Raw genomic sequence first — 19,755 nt, forward strand, 5'->3', positions numbered from 1 at the left:
TTAGACAAGACACCAAAGCATTATATATAAAAGAAAAAAAATTGATAAATTGAACTTCATCAAAATTAAAATCTTTTGCTTTGTGTAAGATCTTGTTAAGAGAATGAAAAGATAAATTACAGACTGGGAGAAAATATTTGCAAACCCCATGTCTGATAAAGAACTTATGTCTAGAGTATATAAAGTGAAAGTGAAAGTTGCTCAGTTGTGTCCGACTCTTTGCAACCCCATGGACTCTACAGTCCATGGAATTCTCCAGGTCAGAATACTGGAGTGGGTAGCCTTTCCTTTCTCCAGGGAAATCTTCCCAAACCAGGGATTGAACCCAGGTCTCCCGCATTGCAGGCAGATTCTTTACCAGCTGAGCCACAAGGGAAGCCCAGAGTATAGAAAGAAATCTTGAAACAACACAAAAAAGCCAAGGAATAGAATTAAAAAATGGACAAAAAATATGGTGAGACATTTCATTAAGGAGGAAACAGAGGCAGCAAGTAAGCACATGAAAACATGTTCAGCATCAGTAATTGTCAGGGAAATGCTGTTAAGGCCATGATGAGATATCTCTACATACCTGTCAGGACAGCTAAAATAGAAAAAAAATAATGACAAATTTAGATGCTGCTGAGAATGTGGAGAACCTGGGTCTATCATACACTTCTGATGAATAAGGAAAAGGACCACTCTGGAATGTAATCTGACAGTTTCTTAAAAATTAAATATATTGGTGCAGCCACTATGAAAACAGCCTCAAAAGGCTAAAAATAGAGTTGCCATAGGATATAGGAACCCCATTCCTGGGCAGATATCGGAAAAAACTGTAATCAAAAAGATTCATGTACCCCACATTCATAGCAGAACTGCTTACAACAGCCAAGACATGGAAGAAAACTAAATGTCCATTAACAGATGAATGGATAAAGAAGATGTAGTGTATATATGCAATGGAATATTACTCAGCCATAAAAAGAATGAAATAGTGCCATTTGCAGCAATGTGGATGGACCTAGAGATTATCATACTAAGTGAAGTAAGAGAGAAAGAAATAGAAGTACTATATGACATCACTTATATGTGAATGTAAAATTCACAGTCTTAAACTATGACACAAATAAACCTATCTGTGAAAAAAGAAACAGACTCACAGACTTGTGATCGCCAAGACGGGAGGGTGTTGGGGAAAGGATGGAATGAGAGGTTGGGGTTAGCAGATGTAAGCTATTATATATAGAATGTATCCTCAAATAATGTGACATATTGTTTTACATATTTTAGAACTATATAAATGATGTCATGCTATCAAATTGTGCAGATCCTACAACTTGCTTTTTTTTCACTTGAAATATGCTTTTTTAGATTTGTCAAATGGTATATATCGCTTTAGTTTAATCATTTTAAATGGTGGCATATTCTACTGAATTAATTTGCTACAGTTATCCATTTCTTTGATGGACATTTAGGGTATTTCAATTTTTCCTTATTATAGCCAATGCTACAATAATCATTTAATAAAAGTCTTCTTGGACATATGTAGAAGAGTTTTAGGGGATATATTTTGGGAGTGGAATTGCTGGGCCATGGGTATGGGTATTATACATCTTTAGCGTGTAACTAGGACCATAACAGAATTCCTATTGTGCTACATCACCTCCAACCTCCAGTAGTGTCGCAGTTTTTGCCAATCTGATGGGTATGAAATAGAATTTTACTGTGGTTTGAATTTGTGTTCTTTGTCTTCTGGCGTTGTTGAACTTTAAAAAACATATGCTTTTTGAGCATTTTGGCATATCCTTTAATGAATCTCTACTCATTCTTTGTCTATTTGTATGTTGGGTGGTTTGTCTTATTTTTAGGAGTTTCTTATTATGGATAGAATGTCTATATTTTTGAGGTGCATTGCAAGTAACTTCTTGATGTCTATGACTTGTATGTTAATTATGTTTATCTGATGCCCTGAAAGTTTTAATTTTGTCCTGGTTGAACTTATCAGTCTTTTCTTCAGCACCCTGCCCTTTTTGTGTCCTACTAAGAAATTTCTTTCCAGACTATAGGTCACAAGATGTTTACCCATAGTTTAAACATTTCTAAAGGCTTTAAAGTTTTGCTTTTCATAAGTAGGTCTTACTCTACTTGAAACTGTTTGTGTGTGGGTGTGTAAGATGTGAGGTAGCAACCAGATCAGTTATATTTCCATATGGATGATTGTCCCAGGACCTCTGATTTGAATATTCCATTCTTAACCCCTGCTGATCTGCAATGCCACCTCTGTCATATATCAAGTTATTTTTATAGGCACAAGTCTCTCTTTGGACCCTCGATTGCCCCTAGTTAACCTGATGATCCTCCCTATGCCAACAGTGTCTTGATTCCTATAACCATATTAGTAGCCTTGATTTTAGAGAGGGCAAGTCCACCCACATGATTTCTCTTTTTCAAATTTTTGGCTGTTCTTGGTTATTTACTTCTCCTAGAACTTGTCAGTTTCTATGGACTTTTGATTGGAATTTCACTAAATTATACTTTTGTTTGAGGAAAATCATTATTTTTTTAATGGTATTTAGTCTTCTCATCCTTTTATACTTTTCAAATTTTTAGATCATCTTTAATAGCATGAAACAGTGCTTTATAATTTGTCTAAAAGAGTCTTGCAGGAACTTTCCTGGGTCTGGTGGCTAAGTCTCTGCACTCCCACTGCAGGGAGCCCAGGTTCAGTCCCTGGTCTGGGAACTAGAATCCCGCATGCCACAATTAAGAATTCTGTGTACTGCTACAAAGATCGAAGATCCCGGGTGCTGAAACTAAGACTCGGCACAGCCAAACAAATAAATACATGTTAAAAAAATGATCTTACACACCTTGTTAGATTTAGTCTTAGATACTTTTTACTTTTATTTGCCATTGTAAGTTGTGTTTCTTAAATTAAATGTTCTAACTTTTTTATGTTGATGTGTGGGATTATGACTGATTTTTGTATAATAATTTTATATCCCAAAACTTTGCTGAATCCTCCTATTAAGTTTAATTATTTTAAAAAGTCTTAGATCTTCTATATGGAAGTCATATTATTTGTGAAGATTTACAGTTTTATACCATTAGTGAAATGCTCAGTAGAGACAATGAATATGGTATTCTTACTATGTTCCTTATTTTAAAAAGAAATTCTTCTATTTCCCCATAAGTACAATGTTTGATAAAGTTTTTGGTGGCTATTAAGAAGATCCTTTCTGTGTCTACTTGATATGATTTTTGAAGTACCTAATGCTTTTTTAATCAAAAGATAACCTGTCTTTATTCCATTGATTATGTACTTTTTCTGCCTTCTCTTAATGTGATTTATTATGTTGGTAGATCTTCTAGTATTGAATTTTCCTTGCCTTTGTGAGGAAATTTACATAGTTGTGATGTATTATGATTTTAAACATTATTTGATTCAGTTTGTTAAAATTTTATTCAACATTTTTACATCTCTTTTCATGAATGAGTTTCACTTGAAATGTTTCTTTCTTGTATTATCCTTGTTTGATTTTGGAATCAAAGTTTTGGAAGCCTCATAAATTAATGAGTTTTATTCCTTTTTATCCTGTTAAAAACTTTTTGAATAAGGTTGAAATTTATTCTTGAGGATTTGGTAGAATATGCTTATGAAACAATCTGACCCAGGGATTCACCCACCCCCAAAATGGATTTTAACCACTGATTTAATTACTTTAACAACTAGTGTATATTCTATTTTCCTTGGGTCAGCTATTAAAAGTTTTGCTAAAAGATTATTTGTTTTATTTAAGCTTTCAATTTTGTGGTTATGAAAATTTCATCCTTTCTTATCTAATACATGTAATTAAGACTAGAAATGTCCCCCTGGCGGTGTCCAGAAATTTTGATTTGTAATGTTGTCATTGTCAAAAATATTTTTCATTTCAAATTATTTTATTTAAAAATATTTTGGTTTTTCAACTTTACTGAGATATAATTGGGAAATAAAATTGTAATGTTTAATTTGTGCATACAATGAAAGATTTCCCACATTTAAGTTAATTACTAAATTTATTACCTCACATGTTTGTCTTTTTATTTTTTGGTGAGAATACTTAAGTTCTACTCTCTCAGCAAATTTCAATTACACAATACAGTATTATCAAGTATAGTCATGTTATGCATTAGCTTTTCAGATGTAATTCACGTTATGACTGAAAATTTTTACCCTTTTACCAGGTTCTTCCTGTTTCTTACAATCTCCTTTTCCCTGGAACCTCAACTCTCTGATAGGCTCAACAAAAATAGTCAATTTGCAGATTGTCAGGCGATTTTTGATAGTAAGCGTGGGATGTTTTCTCCAACTTTTTGTTTTTTTTTCTCTGTAAACTGTTTATATCTTGATTCCATTGTTCCATGGAGTTGCTTTCTTCAAATATATCTTCTCTTTTACTAATTCCCTTTTTAGATTGTCTACATTGCTGTTAAAGTCCTCCACTGCGTTTTCAATTCTAACTTATCTTTAATTCTTGGAGAAGGAAATGGCAACCCACTCCAGTATTCTTGCCTGGAGGATTCCATGGACAGAGAAGTCCGGTGGTTCCATGGAGTCCATGGGGTTGCAAAGGATTGGACACGACTGAAGCGACTTAGCCATATAACCACATCTTTAATTCTACAGTTCCAATTTGGTTCTTTCTCAAATCTGCTTGGTCATTTGGAAGATAGTTTTCTGTTAGCCTGCAGAATTTTTCAAGCTAGCCTTTTATTTATTTAAAGAATACATATATATATATTTTTATAATGTAGCACTATAGTTTCAATACATGATGCCTTTGTAGGGCTGTTCCTGCTGTATATTGTGTCTGCTTATTTTTGTTTGTAGTGTTTTGCTCCATTGTGTACTTACATTGTGTAAGCTGCAATACTTTTATGGGTAATTATTTGTGATATTTCTTTGAGTCCCCAGAATAAAGGTCTATTCTTCCAGAGATGACTTTGTTTACTTCTTTCATATGCCAGTGGGTTCTATTGGTACTAACCTATTTAAACTGAATTAATTGTTTGAGGTTATTAAGCAATCCAAGTGGGCTGCAAATCTGACTTCTGGTTACAGGTTTTCAATGATCGTTCATTTTTTTCCTCCTGCTTTCCTTTGTGCCAAGGCAACTTTTCTTACAGTCGCTTGGAGTATGAGGGTAAGCTGGGCTTATCCCTACTTTCTTTGGGTGTATAACCTTTTGGCTTCCTAACTTAATGGAAAGAGGTTCACTCTTGGACTTTCCATGTTGGGAGGTCTTGGGCTTTGTCTTTCATCTTCTAAGCTTTGTGAGTTTGAGCAAACTTTAGATTCAAGTTCTCTTACTTTGGCAAATGCCATCAGGACAAATGTAACTTCAGGATTCTTGATTCCCTTTGTCACATAGATTTTGATCTCATCATTCCTTAGCTGCCAGCTCTTTGAGATTTTTAAGGAAATTAAAAAAAATGCGTCTAACATTTAGTTTTTTTCCTTTTCAGTTGGAAAATCTATCCAACAATCCTGCAAGTTCTTATACTGGAAGTAGTAGGCGTCACTGTTTTAAAATTTAGTGACAGCAAATTTATTTCTAGAAATCCCACACCACTTGAAAACATTATCTGATTCCTTTCTTGCTTTCGACACTTTATTTTACACTATAAATGAACTTGAATTTTTAATTTTGCAGGCCGTATTGAATCATTCTATGAACGAAAACACCGGAGGGTCAGATTCTGCTGGTTGCTGTTTCCAGTGATTCCTGTTTGCTCTCTAATTTCCTGCTGTGTTTTGTGATTTGGACTGATCAGCTTTTATGTCATGGAGCTTTATCAGTGGTATCCCGTGCGGTGTATATCAGAGTGTCTCCTTTTAGAGATGGTTTACACTTGTTTGTATCATACGCTCAGGACATTGCCAGAAGGGGCCACTTCTATGTGACTTCCTCAGTTGGGCGGTTCTGAGACTGTAGTTAGTGTAAGATGAGCCTGTGGCTATGAAATTTTAAAAAGACATTTTTGGGGGGCTTTCCTGACGGCTCAGTGGTAAAGAATCTGCCTGCCAATGCAGGAGACATGGGTTCAATCCCTGGTCCAGGAAGATCCCACACGCTGTGGAGCAACTAAGCCTGTGTGCCACATCTTTGAGCTTGTGCTCTAGAGCCCGGGAGCTACAGCTACTGAAACCCTCGTTTCTACAACCTGCGTTCTGCACCAAGAGAAGCTGCGGCAATGGGAAGCCTGCACACCACAACTAGGGAGTAACTTCCCCTAACTGCTACTAAAGAAAAAGCCCACGCAGCAACGAAGACCCAGCATAGCCCAATAAATAAATAAAATTACATAAAGAAAATGAAGATACTTTTTGGCTACCCAGTCCCCAGGACCCGAGAGATAGACTCTGCGCCATTTTCCTTTGACAGTGCATAGATTTTTTTCTAGTTCATCCTTGCACAGAGACATAGCTCTCCAAGTGTTATGATTTTTCAGATATGATTCCACATCTCATCCTGGCCCGTGACTTTGTCCCTTGTACCTTGATGGCTATGCAAGCCCAAAGTTCTTTATTTTTTTCCCCGTAATCAAGACCCGGAAATGCTCCGAGTGCAGCCACAGCCTCAGCACACTTCCCACTCTGGTTTTCAGCTTCCTCTTTTGTTTTTCCTCTTCTGGTGATTTTCCTTGCTTTCTTATGAGGTCAGCCAAGCATTTAAACAATGTTTTATTTTATCCAGCATTTCTAAGTAGTTGGTTAACAGGAGACTTTTCAGCTATCTTATCTGCCATGTTGTTGGAAATTGATATTAATTCATTCATTCTTTCTTTTTTTTTAGGGAGCATCTACATGGTGTTCAATATCTGATTTGAAAACTTAAAAAAAAAGTTTTGACTGTTATTTTTGAAAGCTGAAAATAGCGAAAGGACCTCATCATATTTATATTTCTCTTGTCTAGGTATAAAGTACCAATAATTGTTTCAAAAATGAAATAGGAAGTTTATCTATAGCATATCATCTGCTATTCTTTCAAGACTGTGCTTGCTTCTGCTGCTGCTAAGTCACTTCAGTCGTGTCTGACTCTGTGCGACCCCATAGACGGCAGCCCACCAGGTTCCCCCGTCCCTGGGATTCTCCAGGCAAGAATACTGGAGTGGATTGCCATTTCCTTCTCCAATGCATGAAAGTGAAAAGTGAAAGTGAAGTTGCTCAGTCGTGTCCGACTCTTAGCGACCCCATGGACTGCAGCCTACCAGGCTCCTCCATCCATGGGATTTTCCAGGCAAGAGTACTGGAGTGGGGTGCCATTGCCTTCTCCAGTGCTTACTTCTAAACATTCTTAAATAAAGCATCTCAGCCAATGTAAAAACTGTTATTAAGCAGACATCTGATTAGAATGCTTTTGCTTTATTTGTTTAGTTGCTAAGTCGTGTCTGACTCTTTGCGGCCCCATGGACCATAGTAGCCCACCATCCTCCTCTGTCCATGGGATTTTCCAAGCAGGAATACTGGAGTGGGTTGCCATTTCCTTTTCTGAGGGATCTTTCCAACCCAGGGATCAAACCCATGTCTCCTGCATTGTCAGGTGGGTTCTTTACCATTGAGCCACCTGGGAAGCCCTAGAGTGCTTTTATTTGTTCACAAAAAGGTTTCTTTTGACTTTGTGAGTGTGAAGGCTTTCCCTGCATCCAAACGAATGTTGGCATATAGGTAAAAAATCAGGTGACTAGCAAGGCTGTTTCCATCCATTTTGGTAACCTCTCTCCTGGGCCACATCTACCTGTGGGCATTTTAATTCCATCATTATTTGTAGACTGGATAACAGTGCAATGTGATTACAGCAAACAGTATTAATAACAATGCTCCATGCCCCTCCTCTGTCTGTGAGCTCACATGTTTGAATGCACACATATACACATATAGTATATCAGACACGTGCTACGTCTCAGGAAAAATAATCACAGCAGTCTTTAGGCGTTTGGTGCCCAGAAGGAAGGCGTTGCTGGGAACACAGGCCTTCTTGCTTTCCTGAAACCCCCTCCTGTGAGTTCCCTCCCCTGCCGAGCAGAGCAAGGTGACATCCCAGAGCCTCCAGTACCGAGGCTCTGCCAGGCCTGGTTAATTGCCAACCAATGTGGGAGTTAATCAGAGATTTCCCAGGCAGCTGGAGTGGAGATTTGAGAGAAAACAGGGCAAGCAGCTGCCAGACATAATCCCCTACCCGCCTGCCCTCTCTAGGATGCTCGAGAGATTTTTTTTTTAATATCTTGCTTTTCTGACATCCAGAGCAGACCATTTTATTGTTGTTGCTTTTACTGTTTTTTTTTTTTTTCCGTTTGTTTTTTGACCTCACTGTGCAGCCTGTGGGATCTTAGTTCCCTGACCAGTGATCAGTTCCGTGCTCCCTCCCCTGGAAGTGCGGGGTTTTAATCACTGGACCGTCAGGGAAGTCCCGAGATGGAGATTTTGAGGCGGCCTCTGGGTGTGATGGTGTTTCCCTGGGCAACCCAAAAAGCAGCAAGTGGAGGATGGAGAGATGGGAGTTGGCTAGGGGAGGTGAACCTTAGAGCTGAGAGTAGGAGCAAAGGGACGTGGCATCTTCTCTGCGGATGGTGCTGGGAGTGAACGTGGGGGGCTACTGCTAACTCACAGAGGCAGACGGACTTCCGGTTGCTGTGGTTTCCAGTGTCTGTATATCTGCATTTGGTGCTTCAGAGGAGAGTTTAAACCAGTGCAAATGGATGTGGCCATGACTGTCAGACAGTCAAAGACCGCAGACCCATTCTCCATTGTCTAGTTTTCTAATGAGATCGTTGGCAGGCCAAACACAGGTCATGCCTTATCCTGCAAGCATGAGTGGTAACTCTAGAGAGAGCTGGCCAGATGCCGGTTCAGTAGGGAGCTCTGTGTTGACTATATAACCCACAAATCTGCACTGTTGGTCGCTAGAAGGTATTATGCCCTAACCCCCTCTGAGAACTCTGGTCCTAGGAGAACAAGCCTGACCACAGTGGGGTGTCGGTTCCCTCGCTTTCAAGCCTGTGCTCTCCTGCTCACGTCTTCTTTCTCTTGGCCCTATCTTGGTTCCTGTTTAGGGTTCTAGGGAGTGAGCATGGGAATAGGAATTAGGGGGAGTCCTGGGCTCATTTTGGCATCCCTCTTGGCAGGCCGAGGGTCAAGAAAGTGCAGATAATCATCTTAAAGGAGAGGCCAGGAAGCTCAGACTCTGATGTGCTCAAGAATGAGCGTCAGAATTTCAAGGGCCAGTATTTTACCTTTTCCCACATCACATTGCAACTCCCCACCCCCGACAGCCCCCAGGCCTGATGGTGTCATCAGCCGTCATCAGTCTGGGTGAGGGCTCCTTGTGACACAGACAGAAGGACATCTTCGCTCCTTGTAGGGTTGAGTAAGTCAGTATTGAAGAGACCCCGAGGATTTCCTGAGGAGCTCCAATCTCAGGTCACTAGTGGTTTTCTGTTGGACCCTTTTCACTCCATACTGCTTTTCTGACTGCAGAGAATCACCCAAGCAAGAGTCCCAGGTTGTACCCTGCTTTCCCTAGAACATCGCTATTTCTGCCTCTGACTTTCCTTTGCTCACTAATTTTTGGACTTCTGTCTGAGGTTGTTTGGTCCCTGAGATATGGCGCTTGTCTGCGGACATGAGAACTCTTTCTGCTGGTCCCTAAAACATGAGCATTTTCTCCTAGGACGACTCTGCCCCAAATGATAGATTTAGTGTTAGATCTTGAGCTTTCTGAGGCTTCCCCGTGGCTCAGAAGTAAAGAATCTGCCTGCCAATGCGGGAGACGCGGGTTTGATTCAGACCAAGCCTGTAGTGCTGAGTTAACGTACGTGGTGAGGGAGAACCCTGGCACTCCCCAATCCCCCTTCATTATATGTTGCAGCTGCTTCTTGGGGGCTGAAAGTTGGGGGGTGTGCTGCTGCGAGGAGCCAGGAGCCCCGCAGGGTGACTGCAGAGGCCACAGCTGCAGGGTGGCCACTCACGTGTCCCCGGTGGAGTGACTCTGGGCAAGGAGGGCTCAGCTGCTGCCCTGAGCCGGCTGCTTTTGGAGCTCACTCACCGGCTGTGAGTCTCTGTGTGGCGTGTGTGTGTTGAAGTCACAGGAAATGCTGTAATCCTGTTATCCCTGTCCTTTCCCGCCCAGGAGTCTAAAATCCAATTCCTGAGAACATCAGCAGACATAATGGATGCGGATGTCAGAGGAAATGCCAGAGGGGCTCGGGTGGCTTCGCCAGCCCTCCACGTGGCCCGGTTCAAGCGAGCACGTCCTGACGGATGAACTGGAGAATGGCCCAGCTCTGCCTCAGGCCTTCCCACCCCCGTATTCTGCTTTCTTCTCCCAGGGTTAATTGCTGGGTACCCCACCACACCTGGGTGCACCCCACTCCTCTGCACATGCACCCTCATTCTGTACCTTTCTGCTCCCATCCCCCGTATGTCAGATTCCCTTTCTAGACTGAGCTCAGCTCCTCAAGCAGAATTTCTCAAGATCAATGTTTTGCTTTCCTGGCCTTCTTGGCTCCTCCCCGTTCTTGGCAAAGGCTTCCTTTCTTGATGTGATTTCCACCTGCGGTCTTGCAGGTAGAGAGCGCTGGGCCCGGCTCCAAGGGTATTGACCAGCTGACCCTGCGTCCAGCCACCAGCCTCTTGTCTCCTGTGGGTCTGTCTGGAGCTGCTTCCTGCGGTCGCAGTCTGTTTCTGTCTGCTCCTTTCTCTCTCATAGGAAGTTATTGACAACACGCTTTCAGACTGGTCATTTAAAATGCAACAAGAGCCCGCAGGCGTAAGGATTTATGGCGGTCAGACGCTTAAGAATAATAGAGTAATTAAGGGGGAGGGCTGATGGGGAAGATACATAAAAATCACCCACAAGTCTATGACTTGGAGATAACCATGGTAAACACTTAGCAGTGTTTCCATCCCATTCTTTTCATGCATATTTATCAAGCATTGCTGTGATCAGACTCTCGATTCCACTTTTCACCTAAGCTGCTTCTGGGTGGGCGTTAACAGGTGCCCAAGAAAGAGGCATCCTTCTGCAAGTCTTGGGCAGAGAAGCCTCAGCTCCTAGAATATTGTCCAGCTGGTCAGAGCTGGCGCCATCCCAGATGGGATCCTGCTTACTGTGCTGCATTGAGAACTCCGTATTTTCTTTGGGTTTTATCAGCTTCAGGGCCTTATCGAGGCTGAGTTCTGCCTGCACTCACTCCCGAACCACCCAGGGCTGGTGGCTCTTCTATTCCCTGGTTTTATTCTGAGTGCAGCATTGTCGTCCCCACCGGGCTCTGAGCAGCAAGGATCTCCTGGATCCCATGTCCCAGGAAGCAGAGACGGAAAGTCTCAGGGACACCCCAGTTTCTTCTGATCTGCTTTTCCACTTGGAATTCAGAGCACTCTGCTGCTTTTCTCCTTTGCAGAAAGGGCCAGAGGCTGTTTTCTCTCCCATTACCGGTGAAAGCTAGCTTATACCAGCAGCCGCTTCTCATCGATTGCAAGGAAAGCCGCCGCCAGACCGGCAATGTCACACGAGGGCACAGAGAGGCGAGGGGTTTTCTTTAGAGTCACTCTTTTCCAGCAGGGCGAAAGCGCTGGAAGATGCAGAAGGAAGTGTACTCCAGTCCTTCCGCCCTGGTCCTCGACCCCATGGCTCTCCCTAGGGAGGAATAAAAGCCTCCCGCGAGTGAGTGTGCCTGAGGAAGGTGTCTCCCTCCTTGCCTGCTGACCCCCTTCCGAATCTTTCCATCCTCTTTGTCTCTCTAGGTCCTACCTACCCCCCTCCCCCATGCACATTCCTCTCTCTAGAAGCCTGCCCTAACTCTTCCTGACCCTTCACTCTGAATTCCTTCAGCACAGATAACCCCCAACAGCACCACCCCGGGGAGCCAGGTAACCAGGAGCCCCCGCTCTGGGCCTTGCTTTTGAAGGCTTCTCTCTGGTCCTCCACTGGCTGTGTAGCTTGCACTCGGCACAGTAATTCTCTGAACGGGTCACCCAGTTTTTTCAACTCTGGAGGCAGCCTGTGGACAGTCAGCCCTTAGAGGGCCTATTTTATTCCTTGTAGAATCTGAACGATGACTCAACATGTGTGGGGCCTCCTTACACAGTGATTAGTGAGCGAGTGACAGACAGGATGTGACTCTTTCTACAAAGAAGGGCAGGCGCACACACTGCCCCAGGAGGTCTGAGAGGTGGGAAGGGGTACCGTGGGAGGGACTTTTCTTTTCAGGGGATAATGAACAGGCCAAGGAGGAACAGACCTTAACAGCAGTGAAAATGCTTTAGGTAAATTCCCTCGCAAGATGAACCCATTACTCTGAATGGGCAGCAAGAATCGGAGTCTGACCTGTGTGCAGAGACCAGGAATGACAGAGAAGAAGGAATGCTCTCTGAGCCTTGCCTGGTTACCTGGCTCTGGCCCCAGAGATGCTGCGGCGCTGTGTCCCAAGGAGCAGAGGATGGAACTGCTAGAATTTAAAATGGCCAAACTCAGCTCTGCCACCTGCCAAGTCCCTGGGCTTTTTGGTGGCCGCAGCTCGATTTTTCACTCTCTCTCTCTTAATCTAATGCACAAGACTAAATTCAACTTAATTAGGAGGATTATATGTCTTATAAATTTAATATTTAATATTCAAGCAGGAGCTTTCACCCCTCAGCGTATTTATTAAAGATATCCTGGGAGGAATGTTAATGAATCATGACGTCATAAATATTTAGACCAAAGGAGCTGGAGGCAGAAAGAGGGGAGTGAGAAGAACAGATCATTTTAGAAACCAAAGGGGATGAAATTTTCCTCTTGGATTGGGGCTGGTTGGGCAGAAATGCGACTTCAAGATTCACAGCTGTGAGCCATGTTCTTGTCCAAAGCTGAGCGGAGCTGGGGGTACCATGTGCGCTGGCTGAGTCGGGTTCATTCTGCATTTGCTTGCACGCTTCGCCGTCAGGATGCCAAAGCACACATTTCAGTAAATGATGGAGGAAGTATCCTGGCCTGACGCTGCACCCATTCTGTCCTCTCTGGCTGGCTGAGAGCAGCATTTGGTGTAGATTCCACATTTGCATGACTGACCTCAGTGCTGAACCTTCATCCAGAAGCTGAATGTTTTATAATGGAAATAACATGGAAAAAAGAAAAAAAAAAAAGAAAAAACATGGGAAGAGGGAGCCTAGAAGCTCATTTGCAGCCATGGGGAGGGACTTTTCCATCATCATCCTTCCCAGTGCCCTTATGTCTCTAGACCCAAAGGGTGTACAAATTACCCTCTTCTGATGGAACTAGTTTATTGAACAGTCTGAACTGAGAGGGATACACAGAAGGATACAGGAAGTCTTCCCTCCCATCCCCTAGTGGCATCTCAGACAGAGCCCTGGCTTTCTGGTCCCCTTGGTGGAAATAAAGGGCTCCTGGTCTGGTCTGGTGTAGAGTTCATCTCTTCACCAGCCTTCTGGGTCAGCGCTCCCCTGCCCTCCTCCAGAGATGTTGGAGCAGTGGTGGGGGCCAGGTTGCTCTTTTAGGAGCAGAAGTCATCGTCCTTAGTGGTGCTATAAGAGAGCGATCTGGGCTGTCCCTGACCTAGGGGCTGGGGGGAGGGGCAAGAGGTGTTCCAACAGACCAGGGGCGACCCACCCTTCTTCTGCTGGGGGTGAACGAGGTGTAGCATCTTCTTCTTGCAGCCACTTCCAGTATCCACAGTTGATTCTCTTGGAGCCGCCTTGTCTTGACTCAGATTCAGAGAAGCATCTTCCTCCCCTCCCCAAAGGGAAAGAGAGGAAAAATCCACAGTGTTCTTTGCCCCAGGTCTTTAACTCTGTATTTCTGAAAGTTATCTGGACGTCTCTCTTGTCTTCTGCTTGTGTTTAGGGAAGAAGGGGTGAGAGTAGTTGGAGACAGAGCCTTCTCATACATTTCTGGAAGGTTTTGTAAGAGTGTAGGAAGTAACTTCATGTCTATTATTTTCAGCTTTAAGGCCTTAGCTGTGATTCTGCAAGCCAAGGCAACTGGAGAGGGATCAGTCAGCAAATCTTACATTAGCTTTCTGTAATCGTGATATATTGACAGTCACACATGCAGAAACTTCCCTCCCATCTTCATGTCACTCATTCTTTCATTCATTCACACCTTGAGTTCCTTGGCTCTTATGTTCTGCAATGTACTTAGTGTTAGGGACACAGATATGAATAAACACCATCACCCTTGCCTTTGGAAAGCTTCGAGTCAGGTGGGGAGGTAGACCAGCTAATACATGTGATAATCTTCAAGGAGGGGAAGGATAGAGACTTCTCTGGCCATCCGGTGGTTAGGACTCTGTTGGACCTGGGTTCAGTCCCCTGGTTGGGGAACTAAAATCCCACAGGCTGTGAAATGCAACTTCCCACTCTGCCTGACCCCTCAAAAAAGAGAGGAAGGATAAAGGGCCATGGAAGAACATGCAGGGGCACCCAGCTTAGTTGGTGAGTATCAGGGAAGGCTTTCTGGAGTAAGTGGTAACTAAGGTGCATCCTGAAGGCTGAATAGAAAGTAGCTAGACAAAGGGGATCAGCATTCTAGGCAGAGAGAATAGCATACACAAAAGGCTCAGAGAACAGAGAAAGGTAGGTTTGGGGAATTACAGGAAATTCAAGGTGGCTGGATTATAGAGAGCAGGGCAGGGATTGGGGGCTCATGGATGAAGGCCAGAGTGGTGGCTGGAGCTTGATCATGAAGGGCCTGGCTCCAGGAGGGGACCAGAGGGCAAGAGGCAATCCCCGGAGGCTATGCAGCAGGGGCTGACACAACACACTTCCCAGTTAGAAAACAGCCCTTGGCTGCAGGTGGAGAATGCATTCAGGGGCCTCTCTTGGAGCCTGCTAGGAGCCTGCTCCCATGTTTTTCTAGTCTTACTTGCTATTAGCCTACTCCATGGGAGAGAGCTGGTTGACTAGACTAGGGCCAGTCAGGACCAGAGGGAAGTAGGCAGATTCAAGAAGCGTCTTATTTCTTATTTGCTTGTTTTCCTTTTTTACTATAGAAAGAGCCCCTCCATTTGTGCTCTTACTTCAGTGTCCAGCACACCTTTTGTCCTCCTCCACAGCCATCCCAAACATTTAAAAGCCTAGTCCCTTAGCTCTGGGGTCAGGGCATATGTGATTGTAAGATGAGTTACCATGGCAACCCAGAGCAAGTTTGGGTTTGGCCTGGCAAATTGAAGGTGAGTGATGGAGGCAAAAGATGTTGCGATGAGCAGAAGAGTTTTGGCTCTGAGTCCGCCCTAACACAGGCTGGAATTGTTGTGTATGCCTAGCAACGACCTGCCAGGCTGGACAGGGAGGCCAGGCCGCTTGAGAGAAAAGCCAGGTCTGAGTTCTGACCTGCGGGAGGTGTTGGGAGGGGTGGTGTAACTATGGTAACCGGGAGTGCATGACACCATGTAGAGTGATCCCAGGCCCTCCTGGACCTGTGGATACACATGGCGGCCTGTGGTCTGAGAGCTGAAGGGCAGCGTGGGTGCTGAAGCTGCCCAGGGCAGCAGACGGGTGACAGATGGAAGTGCTGTCTCCAGAGGCAGGGGAGAGTGTTCTGGGAGGGGCTGGGGAGTTTGTGAGGGGCACTCCAGTGCTCCCCACTGGTCACGTCATCGTCACCCTGGGGCCCCGGCTCTGCGGGGTCTCCTGAGTCATCTGCTGCTTCCGCGGTAAACTTCTGGGATGGATGTCCTCCCTGCCTTCCCTCCTGGGCTGCCCATCTCCCGTTCTTCTCGTGCTGCACTCTGCTCCAGCCGTGCTGGTGCTGGCGAGGCTGGACTTCTGCCTGGGTCCTTCTCCCTTTGTCCCCCTGTGGGTCATCAAGCCCCTTGTCTGGCTGTGCTGACATCGTGGTGGGAAGTCTTCTTCCCAACAGCGTTTCAAAACCTGGGGGAAAGAAGCAGACAGTGGTTAGAACCCCTCCGCCAAAGTCCCCAATCTCTTCCTCCTTTCAACCCATGGGGAGTTCGCCTCCTTCCTCAGTGTCCTTTTGTAGGAGGTGACCCTGTAGCTTGCTGGAGTGGTTGGCTGCAGGGTGAAGGTGGGAAAAACTCAGTTTCTGGGGACCCCTCTGTATGGAGAGCCCATTCCTGTGGCCTGGGGTGATGGGTGAGCACAGTCTGGCTGGAGACCTGCAGAGACTGGGGCTGCAGCCTATGCTGGGAGGGGTATGTGTGTGTGTGTCTGCAGGATGGTTCTCTCTTTGGCTCATTTTGCATTTGAATTACAAACAGGGGTAAAGCTGGGGGCAGTTGGGAACAGAAGAGGGAACCCTGCAGGCCGTGGTGGAACCTGGGCAGAGGCAAACCGGAGGCTAATCATATAAGTGTTATATGTGCTGGGCAGGTGCTCACTTGGAATTGAGAGCCTTCTTAAGAGAGGACAGGCTTGATTTTGAGATGGATTCAAATCTCACACACTCACCAATAGCCCTTTGTGATAATTCGAGGTTTCCCTGGGGGCAGTAAGTGACATAATTTTCAATGAACTAGCAGGAAATGGCAGAGGTGGGCAGGGAGGTGGGCCCCCCTGAGGGTAATGCAGTCTCATCATTTTCTTAGGAAGTTGTCCAGGGTCACTAGCCACCTAGTTCTGGCTCCCTGCTATATTGGAAGGGGGGACCCTAAGAGGAGAGAAGGGCAGAAACTGCCTAGAGCCTCTGTGCCTGAGTCTTGCAAAGGAGGGGTGAGGTGTTGGCCTCTACGCTGCACAAACCAGTGGAAAAAAAACCCACCATCCAGGGCTAATATGAGCAAACTGACTTCTTTTGTCTAGTAAGAAGTAAAAGAAACACTGATTTAACAACAAAACTGCTGTTATTATGATCAATTCATGAAAGAAAGGATATTTTAACAGGAAAAAGGGACTCTTCCCAGGAAGGGAATAATCTCAGAATGAAGGATAACTCTGCCCCAAAAAGGACAGTTGGCATCCTTGTACACACTCACATACTGCATTACCCTTATTTTTATTTTTTCACTTTGATAAAATCTGATAAAAGCATTTCCATGAGATGGTCCTGGTCTGTAGACTGGTTTTGGAGCCAAGGAATCTGGGGCGGTTGGGCAGGGAGAAAGATGGGGGAGAGCTTGTCCTGCCCCCCTCTTGGGGGTTTGTAGTGCTGGGACTCCGTCCCTGTAACAGGCCACAGTGATTCTTACAAGGCAGCTCATCTTGGAATCAGAAAAAAAGAACTGGAGAAGGGAGACTAGTAATGGACTCTCTGAAGTTCGAATATATTGCTCCCTGGCAGGATCCTTCTCCATCCCCCCCATCTTCCATGTATCCTTCTCATGTTTGATATTCCAATGGCCGTGGTCATCTCCCTAATGTCCAAGAGATTTCCATTCTTGGAATGAAGCTCTGCCCAAGCCAAAGGCGTGGCCACTACTTCCTAAAGTTCCAGCAGAGCCTGACTGATAAACCCACGTCCACAGCACCTGGGAGCCGGTCGATGAGGACCCTGTCTGTCGTGTATCTTTGACTGGTAAATCACTGCTCTGGGCCCCAGCTGAGGGGCTGTTAGCAGTTTCCTCAGGGAGACACACGTTTTTCAGTTGCATCATTTTCAGGAACTCTTCTCATCGGTTCAGGTTTTTTATTTGTTGTTCTAAGCTGGTGACTTACATTGTCTTTATCAGCTCTTACCCTGAGTTCTGACCATCTCTCAAGTGGGAAAAAGCCTGGCAAAACATCAATTTCCTCTGAATGGAGATTCTGAATTGTCCATGAAATGAAAGCTTGTTCACTGAAAGAGCTTTAATAGAACCACAGCCCTGAGGTTGCAGCTGAGTCACTTGGACTTTTGGTGGCATCAGGGACAAAACACCTCAGTGTTAGCATGTGCTGGGTTGATGTGCCAGGGCAGATGCGTGGCTGTGCCTGGGAATTTACACGTGGACTCACATGTACACACCCATGGGAGCTGGGAAGACAGGACTTAGGGGAAAGAGAAAAGTCTGTCTTAAAGGGACAGTTATTTTCCTTGTCACCTGCTGCTGAAATGAGCTCTGGGTTAGAGTGGGGAAGGTTGAATCCAGTCCCAGCCCTCGATGTTGCTGTGGGTCCTCGGGGTAGTCAATTCACCTCACCTCTCTGAGCTTCATCTGCAAAATGGATACGGAGACCTCTCAGTTCAGGTCAGTGGCTCAGTTGTGTCTGACCCCTTGCAACCCCATGGACTGCAGCACACCAGATGTCCCTGTCCTTTACTAACTCCCAGAACTTGCTCAAACTCATGTCCATTGAGTCAGTGATGCCATCCAACCATCTCATCCTCTGTCATCCCCTTCTCCTCCTGCCTGCAATCTTTCCCATCATCAGGGTCTTTTTCAATGAGTGAGTTCTTCGCATTGGGTGGCCAAAGTATTGGAGTTTCAGCTTCAGCATTAGTCCTTCCAATGAATATTCAGGACTGATTTCCTTTAGGATTGATGGAGACCTCTAGAGACCCTATATGTATGGAATGCTGCAGTCAGCCTTTAAGGCAGGAAACAGAAACCACTCTAGGTATTTCAAGCAGAAAGGGATTTTATACAGAGAATGAGGACTTCACAAAATCCTTGGAAGAGCTAAAGGAAGTCGAAGGCTCTGGGCAGGAGAACTGCCCCATCAGAGTTGCCTTTCCTGTCACAGCCGCAGCCCAGCCTACTCCTGACTTGGTGATGTGACCGTGGGCCCTGGAGCCCAGCCACCACCAGCACCTGTGTCTGCCTGGCCCTGCTTGCCTGACTGCAACTCTGCAGAGATGCGGCTGCCTCCGGGGGCGGCTCTTTCCAGCTCTAGCAGGAATGCATCTGATCGGCAGAACCTGATGGTCTGAGAAGTGTGGTTTCTTGCTTCGCCAGCTCTGGATGAAACGGCAATGGAGAATGAACTAGAACATCTAGCACAGCCCTCTTTCTCCATGGTTCACGATTCTGCTGGCGAGATTATCAGCAGAGACACCAGACTGTCAAAGTTGTTCTTGGCTTTGCCACACTTTGCCCAGCCTCCTGAGTGGCCCCCAGCTCTAAAGGGATGAGGTGCCCTGCATGTCAGGACACTGGGCTTGGATGCCCCTTGAGGTCTGCTGGGAGTGGATGGGTTAGGAGTTGCCGATCGCCTTCTCTTCCCTTGGTTCCTCCTGCCCCAACTCCCTCCCTCATGTGAGGCTGAAAAACAGGATTTGGAGGAGTGAGTTCAGGAGGATCTTGAGGAAGAACTCGAGAGCTCTCTTCTGGAGTCACATGGCCACGGCTTCAGCCCTTGTCTCAGGTCACATGGCCCCCTCCTCAGCTGGGGGGGGGTCCCCTCTAATGGGCAGAGGCTGAGCTCAGCGGGGCTCCGCCTGGAGCAAGGATGGAGGGGGCCAGCTCCATTCCCTGGCTCTCCCCTGCTGTCCCGACAAAGAAAGGGATATTGAGCAGAAAGGAGGATGGGAGGCTGGCTGCTGCTGCTGGTGGGTTATGAGGAGAAGGGGACACAGGCGAAGGAATAGAATTTTATTCATTCTTCATGAGAAACTTCCCTGTGTCTGCATCGCTGCTCTAAATTGGTACTAATTGCACACTCCCTCCCTCCTCACGCCTGTCAGTGGAGCTGCAGGGAGGGAAGATGCCAGAGAGTGAGGAGATGCAGCTTCTTCGAAAGCTGGGCTCCAGATCAGAAGAGGCAGTGAGTGGGGAAAGCAGGAGAGGATGGCTGGGGTGGCATTGGTGGAGACCTGGTGACACTGGGGGAATCCAGTCTCTTTCCCCAGTGTGTCC

Source organism: Cervus canadensis, chromosome 3, assembly GCF_019320065.1.
Source record: "Cervus canadensis isolate Bull #8, Minnesota chromosome 3, ASM1932006v1, whole genome shotgun sequence".
NCBI lineage: Eukaryota > Metazoa > Chordata > Mammalia > Artiodactyla > Cervidae > Cervus > Cervus canadensis.